The sequence below is a fragment of the Siphateles boraxobius genome, unplaced genomic scaffold (assembly GCF_051911475.1).
Source record: "Siphateles boraxobius isolate OS27281-9 unplaced genomic scaffold, OSU_SipBor_1 68, whole genome shotgun sequence".
Lineage (NCBI taxonomy): Eukaryota > Metazoa > Chordata > Actinopteri > Cypriniformes > Leuciscidae > Siphateles > Siphateles boraxobius.
Genome location: NW_027509195.1, coordinates 5,247,805 through 5,255,765, shown reverse-complemented (window position 1 = coordinate 5,255,765; position 7,961 = coordinate 5,247,805). Strand labels below are relative to the sequence as shown.

The 7,961-nt window shown below is 35.6% G+C and overlaps 1 long non-coding RNA gene across 2 annotated transcripts; it reads right to left on the bottom strand.

The window, feature by feature from the left end:
* Nucleotides 1–260: 260 nt before the first annotated feature.
* On the bottom strand, nt 261–5,432 carry LOC143722766 (uncharacterized). Of its 2 annotated transcripts, XR_013196991.1 has the most exons (6): nt 5,325–5,432; nt 4,601–4,682; nt 3,732–3,844; nt 1,507–1,560; nt 451–497; nt 261–336 (listed from the first exon to the last, which is right to left on the bottom strand). It is a non-coding gene; the product is annotated as an uncharacterized LOC143722766 (long non-coding RNA). The 2 variants fall into 2 exon arrangements; XR_013196990.1 differs by lacking the exon at nt 5,325–5,432 and having other exon boundaries at nt 4,601–4,713.
* Nucleotides 5,433–7,961: the final 2,529 nt, after the last annotated feature.

Genomic DNA, 7,961 nt, shown 5'->3' with positions numbered 1-7,961 from the left:
TTTGTATTGGTTAAGATTTGTAGGTTTAATGCTTTTAGCGGTTAATAATTAGGACATTAATTATATTTTTTAATAAATTAATTTGAATTATAACTACTATTATACACAATTGATATAAACTTCACACCAACTTTTCAATAGCTTACAGCTCAGGTTTTGTTTTGCAAAGAATGAAGAACTTGCACCTGAAATAAAAATTATAGTATTAAGACCTGCTTTTTTACTCAACCCAGCTGGAAATAAACATCTGACACAAAACATTAATATTACATTTTTATTATTTGATTCAGTTATTCTTTTACATTGTGTGGCTTCACTTGGGCTGACTGATTAGACCTGCAAAAAGGAGAATTCATTAGGACAATGTACCTCTTAAACCACATTACCAGTACATAAGATTAGTCATACATTATATATTTAAATATATACATCCAACATGTTTCAGCATACTTTGATACCCATTTTTCTGTGGGTATCATGACTCCATGTCCTAGATCCTGAAAAAAAAAAAAAAACATTAATATGTCGAATAAGACCATTTTAGCTAATTAAAAAGTAGAGGTCGACAATTATATTGGTTTTAATGATTTCTTGGCACCAATAGTAGCAGGCAGGCTTGGCAGAGTTACTTTAAAAAATGTATTCTGTTAGTTACAAATTACTTTTAAAAAAAGTATTCAGCAACATAATCCAACTACCACAATATGAAAGTAATGTAATCTGGTTACTTTTGGATTACTAAAAGGTCACGTATATATAAATAGTCAAGCAAGAAGAAATATTATATTAAAAAAAATGCTTTTATTTATTAAGAATTTGGTCCAGTGTACAATATTTGCAAAATATAAACTATTTAAGAAAATGTCATATAGCTGTAAGTAACTATGTTGTAGCTAAATGCTCAGTTAATATGAAACCAGAATTTACACAACAGAAATGTTTCTTCAACAGGAACCGAACTGCACTAAGACGTTTTTACACCATATTTTGTAAAATTGAAACACTTTAAACACAAATGTCAAAAAAATTACTTGAATCAATGAACAGCACTAATAAAGCCCCCTTCTTACAGATCATTAACTAAAAAAAGTTGGTTTAGGGTTTAGTTACCCTTTAAAGCTGCAGCCTGCAGTTTTTCCTACTTGTCGCCATCTCTGTTCGAAATCTGCAATTGCAGTTATTCGCGGAATTATCAACTGTTTTATCAGTGTGTTGTGTTAGTTTGACAGAATCCTGGTCTATGAGGACACCGTTTTACTGGGATACTGGTACTAGATACATTTGGACGGCACTCTGAGTTCAAGTGTGTGTATGTATGAGAGTGATACGAGACATTGCGCCTGTGCTAGATGTACAGTAAGTGATTGTGACTCACTGACTTACACACATAATCCTAATTCATAATTCAGTGACTGATAACTGTGGCAAATAATCTGTTTCTGAGGAACACTGAAATCTGCTATTCTTTAAGGAATAACTCAATTATTATATTAACTTCTTAGATACCTTTAGAGTTGCTGTATCTTGTTCAGGTTTCATCTGATAATTCTCAGTTATCATCTGAAAAAAAAGAGCAGCAAATAAAAATATATAAAAAAGACAAATAAATACTAATTTTAGTAAAATTGAAAGCCAATTTCAACAGAGGTTACTATTTTTTTAACCAACTTCTTCAATGATTATATTTAATCTAACAAGCACAAATAGTTTTCAATATTGGTATTAGCCACAATGAGCTGTGAATTATGGGTTATCAGTATCGATCCTCCTAATATTCCATATGTGTGTCCCCGTAAAACGGTGTCCTCATAGACCAGGATTCTGTCAAACTAACACAACACACTGAGATTCTCTAGTCAAGTTAAACATCAGGAACATGTTCTTATGATGTCCCCATAAAACTGTGTCCTCATAAAATGGGTGTTAGACACACACAACCTGACATAATAAACATGCATATTATGTGATGCATTAAAGCCATGAACATAGTTTTATCATTCATACCTATCTGTGTTAGTGATATTGCAGTATAGGCCTCTGTGAAGTCAGGCTATGTAAAGACTATGCCGTGTTATTTTACAGTTGATTACTCAATTTCTGTAATGCTGTTAGACTTACCTGGAATATATGAGGCATATTTATTTCACATCTTTGTTAAAAAAATTTTACCTATGCTTGCAATTTATTATTTTCTATGCCGATGCAAACCCCTACAAAATCACACCACTAATTTTCAAATAGTAGTGGTGCAACGGATCATCATTGATCCGTTCGGATCAATATCTTAGGTTCGGCACACAAGTGATCCGCGGATTGATTTATGAAAAAAAAAAAGTTGTGCGCATGCGGCATGTTCAGTCCACACACAGCGTGGTCATGGCGAGCGGAGGAATAGAGGAGCTTGAACGCCCCGCGTCATTTAAATCCCCTGTATGGGAGCATTTTGGCTTCCCTGTCAAATATAATGATGAAGGAAAGAGGTTAGTGGATAAAACCGTGTGTAGGCACTGTGGCAGCATGGCCACGCATTTGAAGCGACATCGCCCCGATGTTTCACTACCAGGAATGAAAACATTCGCGCAGCACTACCAGGCTCTCGCTCGTCCCTCTCTCTCTCTTGCGTGCGCGCTCTCTCTCCCTCATATGAGGCGCAGTCTAGGGCTTAAAAAAATCAAACTTCATTCACGCACACATAAAACACTTGCATACACATATAAGTAGTCAAACATACATGTATACTGCTGAATGCTCAAACAAATGCATATGAATTGCACAAAGACACACCTAAAGTCGCTCTCGCACATAACGTTACACGCAAACTCTACACACACGAGATGCCCGCACAAACTCTCCACGCACATACTCATATGAGACACACGCGCGCACACACAAAGTCCACGCACCTACTCATATGAGACGCGAGCACACACACACACACACACACACACAAACTCGCGCACAAACTCAATGAGACGCGAGTACACACAAACTCCGCGCACACACTCATATGAGACGCATGCTCACACAGTAGCCTACATGATGCATATGATTCTCAGTGTGAACACATTGGTAAAGTGCATTTTTTGTTAACAGAGAATGAGAGTCCATTGCTTTTGTTTTTGGTTGTTTTGTTCATATATTTAAAATGTTTTCAGTGTTAAATAGTCTTTAGAAATAAAAGTTTATTGATCTTTGAAAAGGTGTACCTGCATTATTATGCCATTATCATTATTTTAGATGAAAATGGTCTCAGAACGACAATATTATCGTTTATCATCAATATTATAGTTTAGCGCAATAATTTCTTGGACAATTTATCGTCCAGCAAAATGTGTTATCGTGACAGGCCTAGCTATCATTTGTGTTTATAGGTGCAGACATGAGGCCTTTTTTTTTTTTGCTGATCCGAAAAATGATCCGATCCGTGACTCTGATCCGAGAAACGATCCGAACCCTGAGTTTTTTGATCCGTTGCACCCCTATCAAATAGAGCTATTTAATCATTTGGTGAAATAGTTTTTATTGAAATATTGCACTATATATTGCAGAAAAATTTAAATATTGCAATATCAGTTTTTTTCAATATCGTGCAGGTCTTTTACCGTGGGTCATTTTTAACCTTTAATATTACCTTATAATAATAAAACAAGTAAAATCATCACTGTAAATAACACATAATGTACCTGCTTTTTTAAAAAAGTGTCACTTAAGCATGGAAACACTGAACTCACCTTTATGATTGCTGAATCTGCCCTGGAGCTCTTCTGTGTCTTTCTCCTGAAGTGTAAACTGCAGATCTTGATCTTCTCCTTCACTGACTCACTTCAGCCATCATCTCATGTGTCTAATGTCATAGAAAAATGCCCTCAATAATCCTGACCATTGCATTTCTTTTGACATATTATTCAACAAGCTTATACTTAAGACATAAACTGTGTTTAAGTGAATACTCTCCATGCTCCAAGGAATATATCGAAATGAAATTCGGGAGAACAGACCACAAATGTGCAGCATATGTTGTCCTTTTTCATACTCTTACAGCAGATTGCAAAGGGGAAAAAAGAAAAGAAAAGGATCACGAGGAAAAGAAAGCAGCGACTGAAAAGAGCTCTTGCCATAGATATTCTTGTTATAACATGTCACGTTAAAATACCAAGTATAACATTATTCTCATGATGTCTGAAAATAAATCATGAAGGAAAACTGACAGCTCATCCAGTCAAACCGACGGATCAGCTTTATCTGTAGGGCTACCTTATGATTTTAAATGATTTGTTTCAGCCTTTTTGAATGGAAGTTCCCCAAACCAGAAGTGCCACCCATAATTCAAAACGCAGTAAGGTCGTCAGGAATAAGGTGGATAGAAAAAGCTGGCAAGACATTATATTTAATAAATAGTGCGTGTAATTTCTTCAGTACCGTCAGCAGAACTGATAACGTCCAAGCTTATCGATACTGCGGTCTTCCATAATTTGGCCCCAGGGCCCATTTAATACCGGGTTTCAGTACCCATGCCTACATATGGGTGTGTTCATATGGATGAAAGCCTGTTGTGTTCGGTCTCTTGATTTGTGATAGTGGCAGCTATTGTGAAACTCACCTTCTTCATCTACTGAGTGTAGATGGCATCAAGGTCTTGTCCTGAAGAATCACAGGGCCAAACGCTGGGGATTATGTCTCATCTGATAACAAGAGCATAGCCATAAGTTTAAGAACTCTAATGGTATCTTTACCCCCTGATATTGCATTGGGGATATAAATTCAGAAAAAAGAGAAAGAATTTATATTATATATATATATATATATATATATATATATATATATATATATATATAATTCTTAAGATAATGTATTGTGAAATAAATGCATATGAAATTAGTATCATGATTAATCAATAATTCACCCTTTGTTGTAGAGGTTTTTTTTCTGATGCTCCTGAAATCACTTTTTTTTAATCACTATTTGTAAGTGACGTCACTTATTAACAGTATGTGCATTCTATTAGGTTAAATAAATTAGCTTACTAACAATCACCCATTGACAAATTACCAGCAAAACAAAACTATCAAAAATTCTTATCTACACAAAGATGTGGTAAAAACCCCAAATTTTCATAAACAAAAGCTCCAGTTATCCTTAACTTAACGTAAATTAGGCCTAACGTTAACTCTTCTGAAAACGGTTGAGATGCTAACGGTCTTTTTTGAAGACACAAAACCATTTCTATAAAGTAAATATTCAACAGAAGCGTGTCAATTACACGTAATAAAGGTGTCAGGGACGTTTGTATGTATTATTTGTGTGAATTTGTTGACTAAACTCACCTGAAAGCAGTGAAACCAACAGCGAGAGACGCGAGTTTTGCTGTTTGTCAGTTGATGACGTTCCTTCCCCGTTTCCATCTGCTCTCGCGCAGCGCGCTCGCTCCAGTGTTTGAATGCGACTCGAATGTTCTTGTTCACGCGCACGCGCATTAAAACACTTAAAAGTCACACAGCACTTAAATAAACATCTAGAATTAAAATATATAACATCATTTAAAATACCATTAATATTAAATCATGAATTTTAAACTCATTGTGTAATTCAATGACCCATTCATGTGCAAAATGCCAGAACCCAGTTTATATGCCAGGTTTTGTTACAATACTAATAATTGCGTTATATAACTAAATGGCAAAAAAAAAAAAAAAAATCTGGGTTCCAATAATTATATATATATATATAATAACCTTATATATATATATAATAACCTTATATATATATATATATATATATATATATATATATATATATATATATATATATATATACTAGTGCTGTGCGTTAAACGCGTTATTAACGGCGTTAACGCAAACACATTTTAACGGCGTCAATTTTTTTATCGCGAGATTAACGCTCTTTTTGGCCTAGCAAACTTTGTATTTTTTTCACATGCTGTTGCAACAACTAGTAACGTTAGAAAAACTACAACATCACACCGGATAGCTAGACCGGAAACAAAACAACAGGCACGCCGCACGTACTTGTTTGGGCTTACGCGCCGGCCAAAGAGTAGTAGGCTAACGGTACGTTTTGAGTGGATGGCGCGAGCGCGAGACGCCGATCTAGAGACGTGCACTCTCAACGCAATAGAGTGCGGCGCGGGACTAGATTTGATGGCCGAGTGCGAGGGCGGGCTCGAGCGGTAATGCACTCACTCTGTGTGCGGATACGGGAGAATAAAACGATTCGCGGGACTCCCGCAAACTAGAAATATCTATGAATAAAACATAAAAACTAATACATTTTTATTCATATGTTGCAGAAAAGCAACAAGAACAACTAAAACAAAATAGAAACGATTTACAGGCCAGAGTTTCTTTTTATAACATGTTTGCAGCGTTGAGGGATGTAGCCAATCACAGACATATGTGTTGATTTCTTGAACGCAATGGCCAATCAGAAGCATTTAAAATAGACTCCCCTCACCGCTCAAAACAGACTTTTTGTTCAGTGCTGAATTCTGTAAGCTGGCAAATCCTCAAATTATAACAAACAAAGTGTATATATTATGAAAGATGCATTGTGCAGTCAGCCTCACTGATAATAACAGATGTGTGAGATTGCGATGAACTGATGTCAGCTTTTTAGGAATTATTAAGGGAGCGCACTTTGCGCGCATTCAGTCATGCCAAACCATGCACTCAGTAGCCTGCTTGCTTTTATTTTATAACAGTGGTTTGTGTGTTAATGCTTTAATAACAAATAATTTATCAGGAGCATTTATGCTGATGTGTATGGTGGCGACACGTAGGCGAAAGTATTTGGAGGTAGCCTACAAAAAAAAGAGTGTATTTGCGGGCGGGAGCGGGACAAAAATGTTGCGGGCGGGAGAAAGTAACATAGAAAATAGTTGAGAACGTCAGTTATAACGACCCACGTATGAAAAAATGGACGGGTTTAAATTGGGCTCGGGCTCATAATTACAGTTTATGTGTCGGGCCGGGCTCGGACACAATGCGCACGGGCTCGGGTCAGGCTTGATTTTTTGGGCCCGATCTAAGCTCTACAATGGATGACTTCAGACAGAAGCACATGGATACCACAGCTAAGAACAAACTTACTGCTGATCCACTTTTCCATGTTGATAAGAGCATTAAAATTAGAAAAAATAATGAGACAAATAGAAATCAAGGGACATTTAGAATAGATAAAAATGTGCGATTAATCGCGAGTTAACTATGGCATTAATGCGATTAATCGCGATTAAATATTTTAATCGTTTGACAGCACTAATATATATATATATATATATATATATATATATATATATATATATATATATATATATATATATGATGTTCATCAGCTTGGCCAGGCTGGGAGACCAACTAAAACCAGCTACTTCCATCTTAAACCAGCTAAGACCAGCCAACCAGCTTAGGTTGGTTTTAGCTGGATTTTTCAACAGGGAGGCCAAAGATGTTGACGAGGAAGAGAGCCAAACAGCCAATGTAACGGGTAACGTGAGGCTATCAAACTTATTATCCAGTAGGATTGTCCCGATTATTTGAATAAATTTGATTATTAAAAAAGAAAAAGAAAAACTTTAGTAGCCTACATACGGCGGAGGTGATCCAGCAAAGTCTGACATACTTATTGAAGAATAACTTTTGATTTTTTATAGACAAATAAATAAGTAAATAAAAACCCAGAGAAAAGGAGAAGAATTATCATCGGATATCAAAATAAAAGTCTTCACACAACATATACCTGTTAAATAAAAGTATTACAGTGAAACAGGTGAGACAGTGGTCATAAGTTTCATATTTCTTTGTCATTTTATTTTTTGTAGAGCCTATTTTTAAAAGGTTATTTAAAAACTTTAAGAAAAGCATTTTGAATAGCTTGTAGCAGTGTGCTACATATTGTGTACTGTTGTTAAACAGTAGCCTAGTGTTCAAAGATACATTTAAATA